The sequence below is a fragment of the Narcine bancroftii genome, chromosome 7 (genome assembly GCF_036971445.1).
Source record: "Narcine bancroftii isolate sNarBan1 chromosome 7, sNarBan1.hap1, whole genome shotgun sequence".
NCBI classification, from domain to species: domain Eukaryota; kingdom Metazoa; phylum Chordata; class Chondrichthyes; order Torpediniformes; family Narcinidae; genus Narcine; species Narcine bancroftii.
Genome location: NC_091475.1, coordinates 10,040,368 through 10,062,762, shown reverse-complemented (window position 1 = coordinate 10,062,762; position 22,395 = coordinate 10,040,368). Strand labels below are relative to the sequence as shown.

At 43.7% G+C, this 22,395-nt stretch overlaps 1 long non-coding RNA gene across 1 annotated transcript in view; it reads left to right on the top strand.

The window, feature by feature from the left end:
* Positions 1 to 8,103, top strand: part of LOC138739768 (uncharacterized) — a 103,738-nt gene extending 95,635 nt beyond the window's left edge. Inside the window, exons 4-5 of the long non-coding RNA XR_011342404.1 lie at positions 4,924 to 5,043; positions 8,025 to 8,103. This is a non-coding gene — a long non-coding RNA (uncharacterized lncRNA). The remainder of the gene's footprint in view (positions 1 to 4,923; positions 5,044 to 8,024) is intronic.
* Positions 8,104 to 22,395: the final 14,292 nt, after the last annotated feature.

The window sequence follows — 22,395 nt, the reverse complement described above, 5'->3', positions numbered from 1 at the left end:
AACAATGTTGTGGGGGTTATTCGGGAACCTGATGGCTGCAGAGAAAAAAAAACCGTCTTTATGCCTGTTGGTAAATGCTTTCACAAAGCCATTTCAGGTGAGTCCTCTTGCCTTGAGGCCGGCAACAAGAGCAGATTGAAAACTATGAACTCACCTTTCAGACAGCTGCCCTAAAAGGCTGCTCCAGCATCCTATTCATACTCAGAGGTGCCTTATAGCGCCCTCTGGATCTGATGGAGGTGGGGAGACTGGTTCTGCAGCGCCACCCGTCATAAATATGCAGCATAGCAATGGCCATCTTCTTACCCATAATCCCCCATGCAGGTGGAACTGCTCTGTGTTTCCCAGAAAAGTTCCAGCAGCGCGGGGGTTTATAGGTAGGGAAGACCGCCATTACTATGCCACATTTTGAGCCATAGAGACCAGCCCAGAAGACCAAAGTGCCCAGTGAGGTGCTGGAGCGGCCAGCTGGGCTGTCACAGCCTGCACTGGCCACCCCCTGCCCCAATGCCCCCTGTAGACCTCCCCTCCCCAGTGGAGGAGCTGTCAGGTAGTGGTTTGGGGTCTGTCAGGTAGCAGGGAGTTGGGTCGCGGGTTGATGGAGTCATTAACCCGCCCCTAAACAGCCCCTTAGCGCGGCTGTACATTCAGGTGAGCCAGCAGAGCGCTGCACTCCACTGATTATCCCTCCCCAAGGAAGGTTGGCATTGGTGCCTCAGAGGTGCTCTTGCTGCATTCAGGTAGGTAAGTATTTAGCCACAAGGGGATATAATCTTCACCTTTACACAAGGGTGTTTGGTCCACCTGAAAGGGCCTAGACTCTTAAGCCTTATCCCTTGCGACACACAACTGGTCACAGGTCTCCAATGTGAGGAAAAAAAACCTCCACCACCACTCTCAGTCTCCCACCATCAAGACAATCTTTGCCAATTGGCCACCTCAGCCTGGGTCCTGGATCCCATGTGATCTGATCTTCCAGAACAGCCTACCCTGTAGGACCTTATCAAAGGCCTTTGGGGGTGGCACGGATGGCGTAGCAGTTAGCGCAACGCCTTTAAAGCTCCAGTGATCGGGACAGGGGTTTGAATCCCGTGCTGTCTGTAAAGAATTTGTACGTTCTCTCTGTGTCTGCGTGGGTTTTCCCAACCTATCAAGGGTGTAGGTTAATTGGGTGTAAATTGGGAAGCATGGACTCATGGGCCGAAATGGCCTGTTACCGTCTTTAAAGTCCAAGTGGCCAACATCCAGCACCCAATTCATCATCGGTCTTTTTGGTCACCTCTTCAAAAGACTCAATCAATTTTGTGAGTCACAATTTCCCAGACATAACTGTCCCTAAATCCGTCCTTGCCTTTCCAAATGCAGGCTGAGCTTTTCTCTCAAAATCCCCTTCACTAACCAACCCACTGTGGTGATACAATCGCTACACTGACTGCACACCTACCGGCCTACTGCAGGGGGTAACCACTGTACCAGCAGGTAGACAACCTGGGAGGCTGGCCCCACCTGCCCGCTATCAATCACCGGCCCATATAGACTTGACCCAGCCCCTTTGGGAGTCAGTCGGGCACATGGAGCCAGGAAGGTACAGAGACCGGGTGTGTATAAGTTTAAATTGATTAAAGTCTGTTGTGTAGTCTGTGGACTTTGTGTCTGAACTCTTCGCACGGCAGTGCTCACGCCCACCTCTACTAACATTAATGTCCCTGGCTTGCCCTTACAGCCTTTTTAAAAAAAAACATAATATTTGGATGAGCACTTGAATCACCAAGATACAGAAGACTATAAGCTAAGTGTTAGTAATTGGGATGAGTATAGATGAATACCTGATGGTTAGTATGGATATAGTGTGCTGAGTGGCCTGTTTCTGTGCTGTATGATTCAATGCCATCTTTGGGGTGTGGAAGAAATGGGAGCAGCTGAGAAAACACACATGATCACAAAGAAAATGTGCAAATTTCACACAGAGAGCATTAGATTTTTCACACAGAGGATGCTGGATATATGGAACAAGATGCCAAAGGAAGTGGTAGAGGAGTATAAAATTGCAATATTTAAAAGTCATTTAAACAGGAATAGGAATAGAAAAGGTTGACAGGGATATGGGTTGAATATAGACAAATGGGACCAGCTCAGGTAGGCAAGAGTGAGTCAGGCTGAAGTGCTTGTTTATGGGCTGATTGATTCTAATGAACCCAGATCGCTGGAACTGTAAGATAGCAACTCTATAAGCATTCCACTCTGCCATCCTGTATAACAGTATCTTCTTTGTCTTCGTTTTCTTAGAACCATAGAGCCATAGAACATTGCAGCACAGAAATAGGTCTCCTTGGCTCTTCTAGTCTGTGCCAAACCATTTTTTTCCATAGTTCCACTGACCTGCATCTAATCCATAGCACTCCATACCTCTCCCATCCATGTACTTGTCCAAATTCTTCTTAAAGGTTAAAATTGAGCCCGCATTCACCACTTCAGGTGCCAGCTAATTCCACACTCCCACCATTCAGTGTGAAGTTCCCCCTAAACTTTTCCCCTTTCATTCTTAACTAATGTCTTCTGGTTTGTATCTCATCTACCCTCAGTGGAAAAATCCTATTTACATTTACTTTGTCTATGCCCCTCATAATTTTAAATACCTCTATCAAATCTCCCCTCATTCTTCTACCCTCCAAGGAGTAAAGTTGTAATTTGTTTAACCTTTCCTTGGAACTCAGTTCCTGAAGTCCGGGCAACATCCCAGTAAATCTTCTCTGAACTCTTTCTGTCTTATTGATATCTTTCCTGTAGTTAGGTGACCAAAATTGCACACAATTTCACTCCAAATTTGGCCTCACTAATATCTCATACAACTTTAACATAACATCCCAACTCCTATTCTGAACACTTTGATTTCTGTATCCCCAGATTCTTCAATACTACCGTACTCCTCAATGCCCGACCATTTACCGTAGGTCCTTGCTTGGTTTGTCCTTTCTAAATGCAACACCTCACACTTGTCTGTATTAAATTTCATCTGCCATTTTTCAACCCATTTTTCCACCTGGTCCAGATCTCTCTGCAAGCTTTGAAACCCTTGTTCGCTGTCCACAACACCTCCAATCTTAGTGTCACCTGCAAACTTGCATATCTACTTTACCACATTATCATCCAGATCATTGATATAGATGAGAAACAACAATGAGCCCAGCACTGATCCCTGAGGCACACCACTAGTCACAGACCTCCAGCATGAGAAGCAATCATTAACCACTACTCCCACTAGCATGTGGCATGGGAAGCAATCCTAAGATCACTACCCTGGAGGTCCTGTCCTTCACCCTAGTGCCCAACTCCCTGAACTCTCCTTGCAGGGCCTCCTCACCTTTCCTACCCACATCATTTGTCCCTATATGGACTGCAACATCCAGCTGCTCAGCCTCCCTCCTGAGAATGCCATGAATTTGATTTAAGATATCTCGGAACTTGGCACCAGGGAGGCAACACACCATCCGGGATACTTGATCTTTTCCACAGAACCTTTTATCTGTCCCCCTAACTAGGAAATCCCCTATTACTATAGCTTTTCCCCCTTTCCCTTCTTAGCCACAGGACCAGACTCTGTGCCAGAGACCTGTGGCTTGTCCCTGGTAGGTCGACTCTCCAACACTATCCAAAATGGTATTGTTATTGAGGGAAATGGCCACAGGGGTGCCCTGCACTTCAAGCCTGTTCCCTTTTCCTCTCCTGACTGTCACCCATCTACCCTCCTTCTACCTTCTAGGTATGGTGTCCCTATAACTCCTGTCTATCACCCCTTCTGCCTCCCAAATGATCCAGAGCTCATCCAACTCCAGTTTCAAGTCCTTAACTCAGCTTGTCAGGAACAGCAGCTAGAGGTACTCCTCATGTGAAGTTGTCAGGGATACTGCTGGCTTCCTGGACAACCAACATTTTGCAAGAGGGGCATTCTCCTGCCATGGCTGCCGATCCCACTGTTTATGACTGTAGGAAAAAATAGGATACCTAAAACCTGCCCTTATCTGTGCCTACCGGCTGAATACTTGAACAGGGTGGCCCTCTCTTACTTCAATTCCTACTATCCCTCACCTCCTACCTGTACTCACTGAAGCCCGTTGAGACAAAGCCTTACCTCTCTGACTCAGCGCACTCTGACAATCACTATCCTTCTTCTTCTTTATTTTTTTTCTTTATCTTTTTCATCTTCTTCTTCCGCTATTGCTCAGGATTTGGAAAAACCTGTGTCCGTTGCAGTTTTCGGGATTTCAGGTGTTACCGTTTTTCAGGGAAGCTTTAAGGATGGCCTTGAAGATTTTTCTTAGCCTTCCTGGAAATATCTTGCCATGATATGATAGTGCATGTTTTGGGTTTCTCTTGTTAACATTGGAGTGGGAATGTTGACCTGGGAGATAATGCAGATTGAGAGGATTTTGCGGAGGAAACATTGGTGTGATTCCTCCAGTGCTTTGAGATTCTTAAGGCATGTTGTCCATTTGCCTGATGTATACAAGAAAGCAGAGATCACTTATCCTTGCGAAACTATCAACTTAATAATGCTTTTGAAATCTTGCTCTTCAATCATTATTTTTCTTAGATAATTAAAGAATGCTTTGGTACTCTGTAGGTAATCCTGGGTTGTCTGACCTGCTGGTGCTATCTATCCTCTCCCAGCCCATTCCACAGTTTCATACCTCCTTGTGCAAACATAGAAGCTGAGAGCACATTGTTCTGTGACTGTTGGCTTTCCAACGGTGCAGTCTGGACCAGTCTCCTCAAGACAGATTTTAAAACTGTAAGGGATCAAGGATCATGGAAATTAGGCCAAATATCAGATCAGACATGATCTTATTGAATGGTGGAGATGGCATGAGGTGGTGTTCATCATATCTACAACCAAAAATACTAAATCTTGGCCTTCTCTTGCAGTTCTCATCCAACCAATTCACTCCACATGATTTCAACTAAAGGATAAGAACAGGGCAAATGGAAAAAGCTTGGATTTGGTATTAAAACCCTCTTGCTACAAGCTGAACTGTTTCAGTGAAGGTACAATATTCGTATCTACTTAACAATGCAGAAAATAATCAGTTTCTGTCCTCTATATGAAAGCCGAGACAATTGCTTGAGTTGGGTATTTTGCATGTACTTCATAAGGTAGACAAAGGTTTTGTTTAATGTTTCCACTATATACAGATTGGTGCCCACTTTTGGACATGAAGGTGGTATAGTAAATGGTCTGTTTCTAAGCAGTCTAACTCTATTAAAAAAAAGACCTCCAGCAATATAGTCAAAATGTGTTAGATTATGGGCTCAAATCTCTGAATCTATATAGTTTGGAGTCTGAATTTGTGTGTTATTGCACAGACAAAACTGAATGCTGACAGTTTAAGTAAAGGAGAGAATAAATGAGAGGGGCCACAGATGCTGGAAAAGTGAAGCAATACACAAAATGCTGGAGGATCTCAACGGGTCAGACAACATTCATGGAAAGGCAATGTTTCAGAATTAAACTCTTAATCAGGAATTCCCAATGAAGGGTTTCGACCGAAATGCCCGATTGCTGGATTCCTCCAGGATTTTGTGTTCTGCTTAAGGACAGAGTATTGACTTCCTTTACCAAATTGAATTTGGTGGGCTGGAAACAAATGAACTTGGAGCCAGGTCAGTTTACTTGACCTTCAGTTTGTTCCAACGCAATATGCTCCATGGGGAGCTCCTAATTGTAAATTAACAGATTTATAAAAAAGATGTTGAGATCAAATTATTTTTTCTCCTGAAGGGGCACCTTGAATACGAACATCTGAACTCACCAATAACACCAAAAGGGTGTCATGGTTAGTGTAGTGGTTAACGCCTTGCTGTTATAGCACTGGCAACCAGGACTGAGGAAAGAATCCCGCACTGTCTGTAAGGAGTTTGTACGTTCTCCCTGTGTCTGCATGGATTTCCTCTGGGTGCTCTGGTTTCCTCTAACTGTTTAAAAATGTACTGGGGTTGTAGGTCAATTTAAATTTAAACAATCTCTCTCAATCCATAATTACTCAACAGATCATGAGGGAAAACATCAATGCTGTATGTCTGTATTATATACCATCATAAGAACATAAGCAATGGGAGCAGGAGTCGGCCATCTGGCCCATCAAGCCTGCTCACCATTCAATGTAATCATGGATGATCTGATAACAGGCTCATCTCCACCCACCTGGCTTTTCCCCATATCCACTCATTCCCTTACTATGTAAAAATCTATCCAACCTTGTCTTAAATATATTTACTGAGGTCACCTCCACTGCTTCAATGGGCAGAAAATTCCACAGATTCACTACCCTCTGGGAAAAGCAGTCCCTCCTCATCTCCATCCTAAATCTATGACCCTGAACCTGAGGCTATGTCCCCTAGTTCTGATCTCACCTACCAATGAAAATAACTTAACTACCTTTATCTTATCTATGCCTTCTCATTTTTCAAACTTTCAGTGAGTCTAGTCCCAGACGACTCAATCTCTCCTCATAGGCTAAACTCCTTCCTCCCTGGAATCAACCTGGTGAACCTCATCTGCATCGCCTCCAAAGCCAGTACATTCTTACTCAAGTAAGGAGACCAGAACTGCATACAGTACTCCAGATGCAGCCTCACCAGTACCTTGTACATTTGCAGCATAACCTCCTTGCTCCTAAATTCAATTCCTCTAGCACTGAACATCCACGAGATGTTCTGCAGCAGCTCACCAAGTCTTTGTCATCAGGCTCTCAAAATCCAGGAACATCCCGTAACTATAACTAAAGGAGCTTCAAAAACAACAACTCTTAAAACAGGTGTCTTAAAAAAGGCAGCCTCTATCCTCTGCCACCCAGGCCATGTCCTCTTCACTCTGTAACCATTGGGAAAAAGGTACAGGAGCCTAAACATGAGCACTCAATGGCACAAGGACAGCTTCTTCCCCACTGCCATCAGATTCCTGAACAATCAATGAACCAAAGGTACTGCCCTACATTTCGTGCATTGTTATTTTTATTTTTGTTATAGTAATGTTGTAAAATGGTTATAATGTGAATGTTTGCCCTATGACGTTGCCCCAAAACACCAAATGTCATGACTTGTTCGTGACAATATAATTCTGATTCTGAGAGTTGAGGGTGATATCTTCAGCGTAGATACTTCTTATGAGTTGAAGTTGAGATAAAAACAGTTTAAGCCAAATTTATGCTGAGCTGAGATTAGCATGAGCTTGAACCCAATCCGTGAGGGGGAATGTACTATAAACAAGAAAAAAAAGTGACAGCCATGGGATACGAAAGGGCTATGAGCATTTTGATGAAGTATATCAGTGACACACAGGGCTATGAATGAGAATGTTCACAAATTCAAATTGGGATGATTTCCAAATGCTCTTTAGTGGGAATGAATAACAAATTGTATTTATGCAGAAGTTGCACCAGGGTAGTGGGCCATCTAGCCTAACCAGTCTGGGTCATCATTTACCCTCTATGCAAATATTCCTTAATCGCATTTGGCCACCTGTTCCCTTTTTCATTTATTTCTTTGTTATCAACCTACCAATCGAATCTATAAACTTCACTGGATGTTTCAATCAAATGTCACGGCTGTTCCAAAAGGAACTTGAATGTCTCTTTTTGTATCAGGTTAACAGTTTCCTGTGCAACACTTTGGATTTTAGATGCTTGCCAATTAACTTCAACCCCTGTGGAATTAAAGCTGATTCAAACGTGGTGTTCTGCTCTCTAAACCCCTTTAAAACATCTTGCTCCTCTTTTAATATTGAAATTCATATTGCTGCTTGAATTATGAATGTGTCCAATTATTTGCATTTTATCTTCTTAATAAATTGACAGTTTCATGACATAATAATAGTACATGTTAAATCCTGTTATTAATTAAAGAAATAGATAGTATTAATAGGGACAGTTACCTTTCACGGCTCATTCAGACCCTGCAGTATGCTACAAGCACCATTATTAATTATTAAAGGAATTATTCTATTTTTAATATTTTCCTTTCTCTAATAGAGGCTTCTCGTGGATTTTAGTTCCAGTTAATAAAGCTACCGGCAAACAGATGCCTTCTTCCCGTGCTGCTCTTAAAATGAAGGTATGTAAGAATATGTCAGGGTAGCTCAACTGATCGAATTTCTTTTCACTCCCTAATCCATAAAGCCTTGAAAAGTATAGTACTGGATCTATAGTTTTGGTTCAATATCATGGTGAATTGGAATAGTTCAGCAAAGAGGAAGTTTTTTAAACTTATAATCATTCATTATTTGGGTGGGTAATTGCTAAATGCTGTCTTAATTTTAGCTTCCATCCCTTCATAATAGTCATCCAAGAAGTGGAACAGGGGAAACTATGATCTTACACCGTCTCTTTTAAATGCAGGAAACTATGGCATATTGCAGCAATTGCTACAAAATATTTGCTGAGATCATGTAACAGCAAATATAATTCATGATCAAACTATTTGTGAATGACCATTTGCAGTGCATTTAGCATCGAAAAGTTTTATTTAGAATTACAAAAGCATTTTGATCACATCAAGTCAAGTTCATTGTCATCTGGTTGTACTAGAGTGTTCTCTGGCCCTCAGAGCAGACACACATACAGACAAACACAATACAAATGCCGGGCAAATATATGTTCCTTAACAATTTGAAATTGACAACACCAGTTTTTCATCATAATAATTAACCTCTGTTCTGGGATCAGAAAATGCCATTTTCTTTGTAGTCTAGCTTCTAGAGAAGACTTTCATGGATATTTTGCAGATGAGGAGAATGTCAGAGATGAGGCGAGATTGTCTTGGATGTGCTTGTTTCTTTGCAATGAAAAAGGTTGGAAGTATTTAAAGGAAATGTATAAAATTAAGAGATGCGTTAAAAAGGTCAGTGGGAAGATTCTATTTCACAGAGTGAGTAAAAACAAGAGACATAGATTTAAAGCAATAAATAAAACACAAGTCACCATGGTTAAAAAGACAATGCTGGAAGAACTCAGACGAAACCTTCCCCACCGTCGAGAACATCTACAAGGAACACTGGAGGGCAGCAGCCATCATCAAGGATCCATATCACCTAGCACACGCTCTGTTCTCGCTGCTACCATCAGGAAATTGGTATAGTTACCATAAGTCTCACCACCAGGTTCAGGAACAGCATCTTTCCCTCCACCATCAGTCTCCTCAACAATAAACTCAGTCAGGGACTCATACAATGCAGGAGAAACTCAGCAGGTTAAACAGTGTACGTTGTCTTTTTTCTTTGGCTTGGCTTCGCGGACGAAGATTTATGGAGGGGGTAAAAAGTCCACGTCAGCTGCAGGCTCGTTTGTGGCTGACAAGTCCGATGCGGGACAGGCAGACACGATTGCAGCGGTTGCAGGGGAAAATTGGTTGGTTGGGGTTGGGTGTTGGGTTTTTCCTCCTTTGCCTTTTGTCAGTGAGGTGGGCTCTGCGGTCTTCTTCAAAGGAGGTTGCTGCCCGCCAAACTGTGAGGCGCCAAGATGCACGGTTTGAGGCGTTATCAGCCCACTGGCGGTGGTCAATGTGGCAGGCACCAAGAGATTTCTTTAGGCAGTCCTTGTACCTTTTCTTTGGTGCACCTCTGTCACGGTGGCCAGTGGAGAGCTCGCCATATAACACGATCTTGGGAAGGCGATGGTCCTCCATTCTGGAGACGTGACCCATCCAGCGCAGCTGGATCTTCAGCAGCGTGGACTCGATGCTGTCGACCTCTGCCATCTCGAGTACTTCGACGTTAGGGATGTAAGCGCTCCAATGGATGTTGAGGATGGAGCGGAGACAACGCTGGTGGAAGCGTTCTAGGAGCCGTAGGTGGTGCCGGTAGAGGACCCATGATTCGGAGCCGAACAGGAGTGTGGGTATGACAATGGCTCTGTATACGCTTATCTTTGTGAGGTTTTTCAGTTGGTTGTTTTTCCAGACTCTTTTGTGTAGTCTTCCAAAGGCGCTATTTGCCTTGGCGAGTCTGTTGTCTATCTCATTGTCGATCCTTGCATCTGATGAAATGGTGCAGCCGAGATAGGTAAACTGGTTGACCGTTTTGAGTTTTGTGTGCCCGATGGAAATGTGGGGGGGCTGGTAGTCATGGTGGGGAGCTGGCTGATGGAGGACCTCAGTTTTCTTCAGGCTGACTTCCAGGCCAAACATTTTGGCAGTTTCCGCAAAGCAGGACGTCAAGCGCTGAAGAGCTGGCTCTGAATGGGCAACTAAAGCGGCATCGTCTGCAAAGAGTAGTTCACGGACAAGTTTCTCTTGTGTCTTGGTGTGAGCTTGCAGGCGCCTCAGATTGAAGAGACTGCCATCCGTGCGGTGCCGGATGTAAACAGCGTCTTCATTGTTGGGGTCTTTCATGGCTTGGTTCAGCATCATGCTGAAGAAGATTGAAAAGAGGGTTGGTGCAAGAACACAGCCTTGCTTCACGCCATTGTTAATGGAGAAGGGTTCAGAGAGCTCATTGCTGTATCTGACCCGACCTTGTTGGTTTTCGTGCAGTTGGATAATCATGTTGAGGAACTTTGGGGGACATCCAATGCGCTCTAGTATTTGCCAAAGCCCTTTCCTGCTCACGGTGTCGAAGGCTTTGGTGAGGTCAACAAAGGTGATGTAGAGTCCTTTGTTTTGTTCTCTGCACTTTTCTTGGAGCTGTCTGAGGGCAAAGACCATGTCAGTAGTTCCTCTGTTTGCGCGAAAGCCGCACTGTGATTCTGGGAGAATATTCTCGGCGACACTAGGTATTATTCTATTTAGTAGAATCCTAGCGAAGATTTTGCCTGCAATGGAGAGCAACGTGATTCCCCTGTAGTTTGAGCAGTCTGATTTCTCGCCTTTGTTTTTGTACAGGGTGATGATGACGGCATCACGAAGGTCCTGAGGCAGTTTACCTTGGTCCCAACAAAGCTTGAAAAACTCATGCAGTTTGGCATGCAGAGTTTTGCCGCCAGCCTTCCAGACTTCTGGGGGGATTCCATCCATACCTGCTGCTTTGCCACTTTTCAGTTGTTCGATTGCCTTATATGTCTCATCCAGGGTGGGAACCTCATCCAGCTCTAGCCTTAGGGGCTGTTGAGGGAGCTGGAGCAGGGCGGAATCTTGGACTGAGCGGTTGGCACTGAAAAACCCTAATGTATGTTGTATAGCTAAGATAAAGATACATAACCAACATTTCAGGCTTGAGCCCTTCAAAGTATGAAAAAAAGTTGGAACAAAATGGTGGGGAGGAGGGTCAGGGGGAGAAGCATGGGCCCAAAGACAGGAAGTAATAGGTGGATAAGGGAGGGAGGACACAGCATCAAGCAGAGAGAGAGGAGGGATGGCTCAATGAATGGAGAGGGAAAGAAGCCAAAGGGAAAGGGAAGGGAGGGAGAACAGAGAGTAGGCTAGTAGAAACCGGAGAAGCCATTGGTTAAACCATTAACAGGGGCTTCAAGAAGAAAATTTACTCAGAGGAAGATGGAAATTTGTAATTCACTGCCTGAAAGCATGGTGGGGTAAGAAACTCAAAATCACATTCAAAAAGTACCTTGGTGAACACTTCTTCTTTGGCTTGGCTTACTCTGTGGTAAACTACATAGCTGTGGACTGAGCATGGGAGGTGGAATTTACAAAGCAGCTCTGTTTTTAATATCAATTCAAAAGGACTACACAGCTTGTGAACACACCAATGAGAATGGTGCTTTTGTAGTTTTGCCCTTCCACGATAGGTTCCACCACTTTCACAGCTGCCGGTTTCCTGGTCATTTTCACCATGGATATGCAACCCTTTTACATCTTCATCCCACACCAGGGAAGTTTGATAACTCCACTGCTTCTTCTTTGAATGGAGAACTAACCATTTCCTTTCTACCAACCCACTCATTTGTCTGGTTAACCTCATTTTTACATTGAACAGCCTCACTCACTTTATCCAGATTGAAAGTATAGCTGCATACACCAAATCTATATCTGATTTTTTGTAGGGTACATGTTTCCATCCTACTCAGGTTGGCTCCCACAACCCTTTTCCTCCTGTGCATTTTTTCACTGTCTTGGTGCTACTTCCTACATTTGTACAGAACATTTCATTGCAATGACTGCTGAATTCCACCCTAATCTCCCTTTCACATGGTCCATCTCTGACGCATCTCTTCCTTTTCTAGATTTCTCTGCCACCATCTTAAGGGGAAGATTAGCTACCAAAATCCATTTTAAGTCCACGCACACCACAACTGTCTCCAAAATTAGCGGAGCGTTTAGTGTAGCAGTTGGTACAACGCTATTACAGTGCCAGCTACTGGGACCGGGTTTAAATTCTGCGCCGTCTGTGAGGAGTTTGTACGTTCTCTCTGTGTCTGTGTGGGTTTCCTCTGGGGAATCGGGTTTCCTCCCACCCTCCAAAAATGTTCCAGTGGTGTAGGTTTAATTGGGTGTATTTTGGCGGCACGGGATCATGGACCGAAAGGGCCAGTTGCCATGCTGTAAGTCTAAATTTAATTTAAATTTTAAAATTTAAATACTATCTCCCACTCTGCTTCCTATTGGGACTCTGTTCCAATCTCTCAGTTCCTCTTGTCTCTGTAATTTCAGCTCTCACAATAAGACTTTCAACTCAGGATCCTCTGAGATATCATTCTTTTACCTTCATCGAGACTTCAACATCCATCCATCCCTTTGCAAGCGAAGATGAACATGGTGTCTTGTAACTTTTCAGCTTTAGGCACCGTGTGGCGGGGCAAGGACTTGGAGGCGAGTGCTTGCCCAGGACAAACGCCTCCCTCTGGATCCCATGCCACTGAGCCTGGTGGAGTGCAAGGCGCGACAGCCAGAGTGACGCGGGATTGCCCCGCAGTGATCTGTTCCAAGCGTGTGCTCGCTGGTTGTTGTCCTTACGGATCCTTCGCCCACCGAGTTTGCTGCTGCAGACCGCTAGGAAAACTGTTTCCTGTGCTCTGTAACAGCTGCCAGCCCTTGCTGCCAGACTGACATAGCTGGGGCCCTTTCCAGGTACTGATGGCTGGGTGAGCCGAGCCCGGGGATTTGAAGTCAGAGTTGCCTTCTCCTAGCCTTTGTCTAAAGAGGCAAACCTACAAGGCAGCAGGTGGTTTGAATTCAGAGTTTACCGTCTCTTAACCTTTACCTAAAGAGGCCTTGCCCACAAGGCAGCGGGTGGGGTCCAAGACAGGTCTTCCAGAATGCCCCAGTGCAGCTGCAGGATGCTGCTGACTTGGGCTTGTGGGCTGAAAGGGGCCGTTATCATAGTGTATGTTTAAATTTAAAATAAAATTTAAATTTAAATAATCTCTCTCAATCCATAATTACTCAACAGATCATGAGGGAAACCATCAATGCTGTATGTCTGTGTTATGTACCATCATAAGTACTTAAGACTTCACCACAGAACCATTTATCACCTCATCTTTTTTCTACACTTCTTCCTTCTCCAAAGAGTAAGGGTAAGGTTCCCCTGGCCCTCACCTTCCACCCCACCTGTCTCTGCCTTCAACAGGTTATCCTTCACAATTTCTGCCATCTTTGATGAAATTCCACCGCCACCTTGTCGAGCTCGTCGAAAGAATCAAAGACTTGTTGATCCAAACCAAGGCTTTTATTAGCAAAAGACAGGAGCTCTTCACGGGTGGCCAACCAGTCCGGAATGATCCGACCTGGCGAGGGACACAACCCTTTAAGGCCCAGACGGTAGGCGTGGCTTAGCTCTCAGCCAATCGCTGTAAGCACAGTCTAGATACTGTAACTATATACACTATATACATTGGTGATAGATCTGGACTATCACATTCACCCCTTCTTGGAGAACTGACCCTGGAAAAAAAAACAAAAAATCGAGGGAGAGAATGAAAGTAAGAGGTAGGTTAAGGACTGTAGCTAATAAAATTGTAGAGCTCGTCGAAAGAATCAAAGACTTGTTGATCCAAACCAAGGCTTTTATTAGCAAAAGACAGGAGCTCTTCACAGGTGGCCAACCAGTTCGGAATGATCCGACCTGGCGAGGGACACAACCCTTTAAGGCCCAGACGGTAGGCGTGGCTTAGCTCTCAGCCAATCGCTGTAAGCACAGACTAGATACTGTAACTATATACACTATATACATTGGTGATAGATCTGGACTATCACACACCTATCTTGAAGCAACATTTTACTTTTCAACTCCCCGGCCCATTCTGCCACCCCACCTTCCCCCCCCCACCACCTACCATTCTCTTTCTCACAACCCCTTTTGCACACAACGCGGGAGCAAAGACTGGTCTTATCTGAGGAGCAGGAAAGTATGCAAATGCTGCGATTGTGGCTAACACACACCATTTCTGGAAAAACTTAGCAGGGCCCGCATCGTCCAGAGGAGGCAAAGATACATAACCAATATTTTTTGACTAAATCCTTTGTAAAGCAGGTGGACACCTGAATATAAAGGTGGGGGAGGGATGAAGAGGCAGGGGGAGGAGCACAGGCCAACAGCCATAGGTGGACATGGATAGGTGGGCACGAGAGAAAAGCTGAGAATTGATTGGGGAAAACTGAGAGCACCTGCAAAGTGGAGGAACAATGCTTCAGATTCCGTCTGGACACCCTCCAACCAGATGGCATTAACATCGGCTTCTCTGATTTCTGCTAGGCACCCCCTTCAGTCTCTCTTTCCCAATCCCTATGTCCCCTTTCCTCCAGTTCTTCATTCACAGAGCTACCCCCTCCCTCGATCAATTCTCAGTTTTTCTCCCCTGACCTCCTATCCGTCCAACTACGGCCTCTTGACTATTGGCACACTATAACACACAATAGTCTTTGGACTGAACTGGGGTTCTGACGGGGTTCAAGGGTTTATATCGGGATGTGCGGGGGCGGAGTCGGGGGAGGAGCCAGTCCTTCGAACATCATATCAGTAGTGAATTCCCAGTTCACTTCAGATCCAGTCATTTCCAGTGAAGCAATGGTTTACTATACGCTTATTTAAATGTAACTTTTAAAATAATTGAATTGGATTGTTTATTGTCATAGGATGATGATGGTTGATGGTGATTCACTTTATTGTCTTTGTACCAGTAAACCAAGCCAATGAAATACAATCAGCATTGACCGCAAGTTAAAAAATAGTCCTGTATACATGACAATGGAACGTGCAATTAAAACCAACAACACTATATTACAATGACCTGTTCAAAAGTAGCAATGTGAGTGCAGGACCACTCAGCGCCGTGATTCATTGTTCAACATAGTCACAGCTTCGTAAAAAAAGCTTTTCTTGGGACCTACTAGTCCACAATCGAAGGCTCCTGTAGCATCTGCCCAACGGGAGAAGAGTGAATAGTCCGTGATTTGGGTGTGTTGCATCTTCGATAATGTTTCTCGCCCTGCTCAGACATCATTTCCTATAGATGTTTTCGATGGCCGGCAATTGGATTCCAATAATCCGTTGGGCAGTTTTCACTACCCGCTGGAATCTCTTGCGATCTTGTGTAATGCAATTCCTGCACCACACCAAAATATCATATGTTAGCACGCTCTCAATTGTGCAAAAGTATCCTGGGACAGAGATGCATCTTCCTCATGGTACTCAAAAAATAAAGATGCTGTTGTGCCTTTTTAATCAGATTTGAAGAGTTCAAGGACTAAGCGAGATCTTCAAAGATATGGACGCCAAGGAATTTAAAGCTTGCTCCATTGATGTAATTCGGCTTCTGACCCACCTGAAGTCCACAATGATCTCCTTGATCTTCTGTGTGTTGAGGGTCAAGTTGTGATCAGCACACCACAAGGCCAGGCACTGAACCTCATCCCTCTAGGCCATTTCATCATCCCCTTTAATCAGGCCTACCACTGTTGTGTCATCTGCGAACTTGATTATTAAATTTGTTCTATACATAGGAACACAGTTGGAGGTACAGAGGAAATACAAAAGGGGAGTCAACACACAACCCCGGGGTACACCAGTATTCAAGGTAAGAATGGAAGAGAGAATATTGCCCATCTTAACAGGTTGAGATCTGTTAGTTAGGAAGTCCCAATTAGAAAGGGATGGGCTGAACCATGCAGACAAAGTTCGGCTACCAGCTTAGAGGGAACAACAGTGATGAAAACTGTGCTCTAGTCAATGAATAGCATTCTAATATAGGAGTTAGAACTGTCCAAATGAGTCAAAGCAGAGTGAAGCACTGTTGAAAGGGCATCCTTGGTTGACCTGTTACTACGGTAGGTGAATTGATGAGAATCCATAGTTCAGAAAAACAGGATTTCAGATGAGATGGGACCAACCTCTGAAAACACTTTGCAATGATAGGGGAGAGTGCAACTAGACGGAAGTCATTTAGACTCATAGCAGAGGAGCACTTTGGCATAGGCACGATGGTAGCAGTCTTAAAGCTCATTGGAACAACTGCCTGGGCTAGGGACAGATTGAAATCAGCTGTCTTCTATGCATTCACCCTATTCAGGGTGGCCCATATCAACATTTAGTGAAAAACTGTAATGTGCACTATCCAGACAGACAGAGATCACCTGCAAATTAGAGGAAGGACATCTCATCTTCTATCTGGGCACCCTCCAACCAGATGGCATGAATACTGACATCTCCGGTTTCCATAAAATTCCCCCCTTCATCTTCTTCTCCACACCCCCCCTCATCAACATCCCCCCCAGCTCTCTCTCTCTCTCTCTCTCTCTCTCCTTCTTTCCCTTTTCCCTTTTTTTCCTTCATGGAGCCAAAATAAATTCTCACCTTTCATCATATCCAATTAACATCTTTTAGTTGTTGGTCTGGAATCCTCCCCCTTTCTCTCTTTAGTCTTTATTCAGATACCTACCTTTTTTTTTGCTTATACCTTGAAGAAGGGCTTAGGCCCAAAATGTCCTATGGATGCTGCAGTACCTGCTGAGTCCCTCCAGCATTTCTGTGTGCTTTTACTACAATCACAGCATCTGCAGACTTCCCTGTTTCAATCCAAACAAATCAACCTATCCTTAAGTATAACAGGAAATGCAAAATAAAGCATAAGTGCAGAGTGACAAAGAAAAGATTCAGTTGAAGCAGTTGCAAGGGCAGGATCATTTTAATCTTCTTCTTTGGCTTGGCTTCGCGGACGAAGATTTATGGAAGGGGTAAAAAATCCACGTCAGCTGCAGGCTCGTTTGTGGCTGACAAGTCCGATGCGGGACAGGCAGACACGGTTGCAACGGCTGCAGGGGAAAATTGGTTGGTTGAGGTTGGGTGTTGGGTTTTTCCTCCTTTGCCTTTTGTCAGTGAGGTGGGCTCTGCGGTCTTCTTCAAAGGAGGTTGCTGCCTGCCAAACTGTGAGGCACCAAGATGCACGGTTTGAGGCGATATCAGCCCACTGGCGGTGGTCAATGTGGCAGGCACCAAGAGATTTCTTTAGGCAGTCCTTGTACCTTTTCTTTGGTGCACCTCTGTCACGGTGGCCAGTGGAGAGCTCGCCATTTAACACGATCTTGGGAAGGCGATGGTCCTCCATTCTGGAGACGTGACCCACCCAGTGCAGCTGGATCTTCAGCAGCGTGGACTCAATGCTGTCGACCTCTGCCATCTCGAGTACTTTGACGTTAGGGATGAAGTCGCTCCAATGGATGTTGAGGATGGAGCGGAGACAACGCTGGTGGAAGCGTTCTAGGAGCCGTAGGTGATGCCCGTAGAGGACCCATGATTCGGAGCCGAACAGGAGTGTGGGTATGACAACGGCTCTGTATACGCTTATCTTTGTGAGGTTTTTCAGTTGGTTGTTTTTCCAGACTCTTTTGTGTAGTCTTCCAAAGGCGCTATTTGTCTTGGCGAGTCTGTTGTCTATCTCATTGTCGATCCTTGCATCTGATGAAATGGTGCAGGCGAGATAGGTAAACTGGTTGACCGTTTTGAGTTTTGTGTGCCCAATGGAGATGTGGGGGGGCTGGTAGTCATGGTGGGGAGCTGGCTGATGGAGGACCTCAGTTTTCTTCAGGCTGACTTCCAGGCCAAACATTTTGGCAGTTTCCGCAAAGCAGGACGTCAAGCGCTGAAGAGCTGGCTCTGAATGGGCAACTAAAGCGGCATCGTCTGCAAAGAGTAGTTCATGGACAAGTTTCTCTTGTGTCTTGGTGTGAGCTTGCAGGCGCCTCAGATTGAAGAGATTGCCATCCGTGCGGTACCGGATGTAAACAGCGTCTTCATTTTTGAGATCTTTCATGGCTTGGTTCAGCATCATGCTGAAGAAGATTGAAAAGAGGGTTGGTGCTAGAACACAGCCTTGCTTCACGCCATTGTTAATGGAGAAGGGTTCAGAGAGCTCATTGCTGTATCTGACCCGACCTTGCTGGCGGCAAAACTCTGCATGCCAAACTGCATGAGTTTTTCAAAATTTGTTGGGACCAAGGAAAACTGCCTCAGGACCTTCGTGATGCCACCATCATCACCCTGTACAAAAACAAAGGCGAGAAATCAGACTGCTCAAACTACAGGGGAATCACGCTGCTCTCCATTGCAGGCAAAATCTTCGCTAGGATTCTACTAAATAGAATAATAGCTAGTGTCGCCGAGAATATTCTCCCAGAATCACGGTACGGCTTTTGCGCAAACAGAGGAATTACTGACATGGTCTTTGCCCTCAGACAGCTCCAAGAAAAGTGCAGAGAACAAAACAAAGGACTCTACATCACCTTTGTTGACCTCACCAAAGCCTTCGACACCGTGAGCAGGAAAGGGCCTTGGCAAATACTAGAGCGCATTGGATGTCCCCCAAAGTTCCTCAACATGATTATCCAACTGCACGAATCATTTTAATAAGGAGAGGTCAAATCAATAGTATGAGTTCAGCAGGGAAGAAACTGTTCTTGTGCATCGTTTCAAACTTATGTAGCTTATGCCCAGCAGTAGGGTGGGGTGAAGACTGTGTGAAGGCAACGTGCAGTGTAGATGGCAAGGGGAGGTTGGTTTACACTATGGCCTGGGCTACTCTGGGAAACTCTGCAATTTCTTGTGGTCTTAGGGAGAACAGTTTCCAATCCGAGCTGTGATGCATCCAGATCCATGGACCTACCATGTTAGTAGGTCCAATTAAGAATTTTTTTGATTTTTAAAAATGGCATTGTGGCACAGCATAACTGATTAGTGCAATACAATAAATATATGATACAGTATCATGGTAAAGAATATCCTTAAAGTAACCTTACCCTGTCAATTCTAAATGTGAGATATTCCTTTGCTGCAGAAGGATTAAAATTTGCAGTACTTTTTGTAGCAGACTAACAAATACAACAAAATTTCAGATTTCAAGATCATCTTCATCTGTACAAAGCTCAACTATTTCAATCAAAGTAAGAACATTTCTGCTGTAATCCATAATTACTAGCAACATTGTGGGAAAGCACACTCTTCTTGAATTCATCGGTGGGACATTAATTACAAAGAGAAATAAAAGTTTTTCTACATTTGTCAAAAGGCTCATTTTTATGGCCGATGATAAATTCACTAACTTTTAATCCCAATAGACATCTGCAGTTCATTTGAGTGCAAGGAGTACCCTTTGACATCTCCTGCATTCCTTTCAATTTATTTATTTTCCATTGTGGAGATACTAATTCATTGGGGTGGGGGGGGGGGGGTAAAGAAGTCAATGTACACTTCTGCATCTAACAGATATGAGGAATGAAAATGATGAACATCAATGCATTGATCGCATCAAACTTGCAACATTGTTTTCAGTAAAATTTGAACGGAGCTCCGCAGTGTTATGGTATTTGAAGAAGATGTACTGAGAGGATAACAGCATCAATCTGAATGCCTTGTTGTTCCAGATGATCGCAGACCTCCTGCTGCCACAGTGATGAAAGCTTAGTCATCTGCATGGTGACAACAATTTTTTTTTGGAATAGAGTGGTCTATTGCAATGAAAAAGAAAATTATATTTCAGTGAATGGTTGGATTGGAAAAATGGACATCTAGATTATGGAGCAATGATATCAATTCACAAAGACTAAGTGAAATGAAATAACAAAGCAAAATTGGTGCTTCCAGTTTCGGAATGGTTTCAACCTGTTTTTCAGGTTTAAGGTGTGTGGATATGCATTAAAAAGATCAACTAGATTTCTGAACTTGCTTTCCTACGTTATATTCAAGATGATTGGCTTCACAAAGCAATAGCTTCTTTGCTGCTAACAATTCACTAATCAAGACTGAAAAAGCGAGAATGCTATAATGACACTAAGTTATGCATGTCCTGTTAGTAATTCTGAAGTTGCAAGCTGCAAAAACTTTCACATCCAGATGGATTTTCAAGGAGGAAGATCAGCAAAGTCTATTCATTTTGTCTAATCAGAGCAAAGCTCTTGTAAGAATCCAGCTACAATTGTGTCACATCTAATTACTCCTTAATAGTTGTTGTTGGGACAAAGCCTCCTGTTTTAAAGAGAAGTCTATTTCGCGTAGCATTCAAACTTAATCTGACATTGAATGGTGGAGATTACATGAGGTAATACAGCGGTTATTTCTACCTGCTGTAGTTTATAAGCTCCATCTCCAACTGAGACACTCCTTTACAAAGATTATTTGTCATTAAAATGCTCAGTAGCTTTTTAGATCTGGATGTTGCCTACACTTTGAGAGAGGTTTTTTGAAGGCAGATTAGCAGGATTAAGAAAGGTTCACATATGTTCAGCTTCACTATTGGTATTCAGGACATCACAGTGTTGCCACCACCCAGGAAGCTATGGAGAGAGCTAGACGGTCTTTGAGTGAAGTTTGAAATCTATAGCAGAGGTAGTCACTGAGCTAGGGAAAAAAAAAATCACAATCAAATTCAATATGAGAGCCATGCAGGACAAGCTGTTTACTATTTTACCAGCTCGCACCACCAGTTCAAGCCCCATCTGAAAAGATGCAGCTTTCCTTTCCATGTTATCTGTTGCCTGTTTACTGCAGTATGCACATTTATTCATGGAACTATTTTCTAAGAGTTGAAGCACCTTATAAAGTTATTCCTGCAGTTGCATAGACATTTGGAAAAAGAAAGCCAATCTTTGACTTCTTTTTTTTCATATTTTGAGAGTTTGTTTCAACCGGAGCTAAGCTTTAAGAATAATAACACAAAAGATTTTTCTTCCTGAACACTTTTGGATGTATTTTGTGGAGTTTGGGCTGCTGATCACGAACATCACTTTAAAATTTTCCGATTACATTTTTTAAAAAAGATATAACCTATTTTTGTGATATCCTATCATATTTAAGTCTACTTAAAGCATTTAAACCATGAAGTACAACATGTCATTGAAAATTCATTTTCTGCATTTGCACTTGGACGTCTTCCTTGCTGATCTTGGTGCAGTCAGTGACGAACATGATGAAAGGTTTCACCAGGACATTGTGACCATGGAAAAGTGGTATCAGGGCAACTGGAATCCTTCAATCCATTGTTGGACACTGACATGACAAACATCAGATGCTGAGTACAAATGAAAATCAGCTGCAAAACAATTTTAGGTCAGTTGAACTAACGCAATATGTCCACATCATTATTAGATTAAACGTGCTAAATTCAATAAAAGTCCATTTAATGTTTCTCCAACTTCCTACGTGACACAGCAAATCAGAAATTATCTTTGTGTTCAGCTTGCAGTTGTCTATCATAATCCTCAATATTTTTTCAGGAAGCAAACCTTTTGAAAAAACTTGTGGTCCAATGTAATCTTTGCCTATTCAGAATTTGGCCAGAATTTATGACAGAAGCTCTAAAGGCTTGGAAAGTGAATCCCAAATGTATGTCACCGAAAGGTAGACAGTCAAACCTTGCTGTGGAAATAGGTCTCAATGAAGGGAAGTAAAATTAATTGAGGTCAAATTAAAATCTGCAATCAAATACTCAATAATGTAAGTGCACAAAGCTGAATGACTAATTTTCTTTCTTAAAATCCACTGGGATCCAAGGAAATATGATTGTTTATGATTGCAAGACAACTATACTAACATCAAAAGTGTACCATCTTTTTTTTTTAACTTATGTGTCTGTAATTGAGTCAAGAAATTTGAATGATGAACAAACCAGCAAAGTGAAATTGGTTTTCATTTACATGTCTTGGAGAGCTTGGATGTGTTTTTCCTCAGTATTAAGATGTCTAAGATGTTACGCTTAACTAAGGCACCATCCATAATTTTTAATTAGAAAGAGATGGATGGTAGAGTATCGTGAGACAATTGCACCAATTAAGGAAATTGCCAAGAAACAACAAACCTTCGCGAAGAAGCTGCGAAGTTGCGCAGCCTTGACTGCTGTGAAGACTGAACCTTCGCTGTGGGGACGAGGCCTCCAATCTTTGGTGTTTCTTGTTGCCGGTGGCCAAGGCGGGGACATCGTCACACCTTCTGCAGATGGTGTGCTGTGGTGTCCGGAGCTGCGGTGTCGT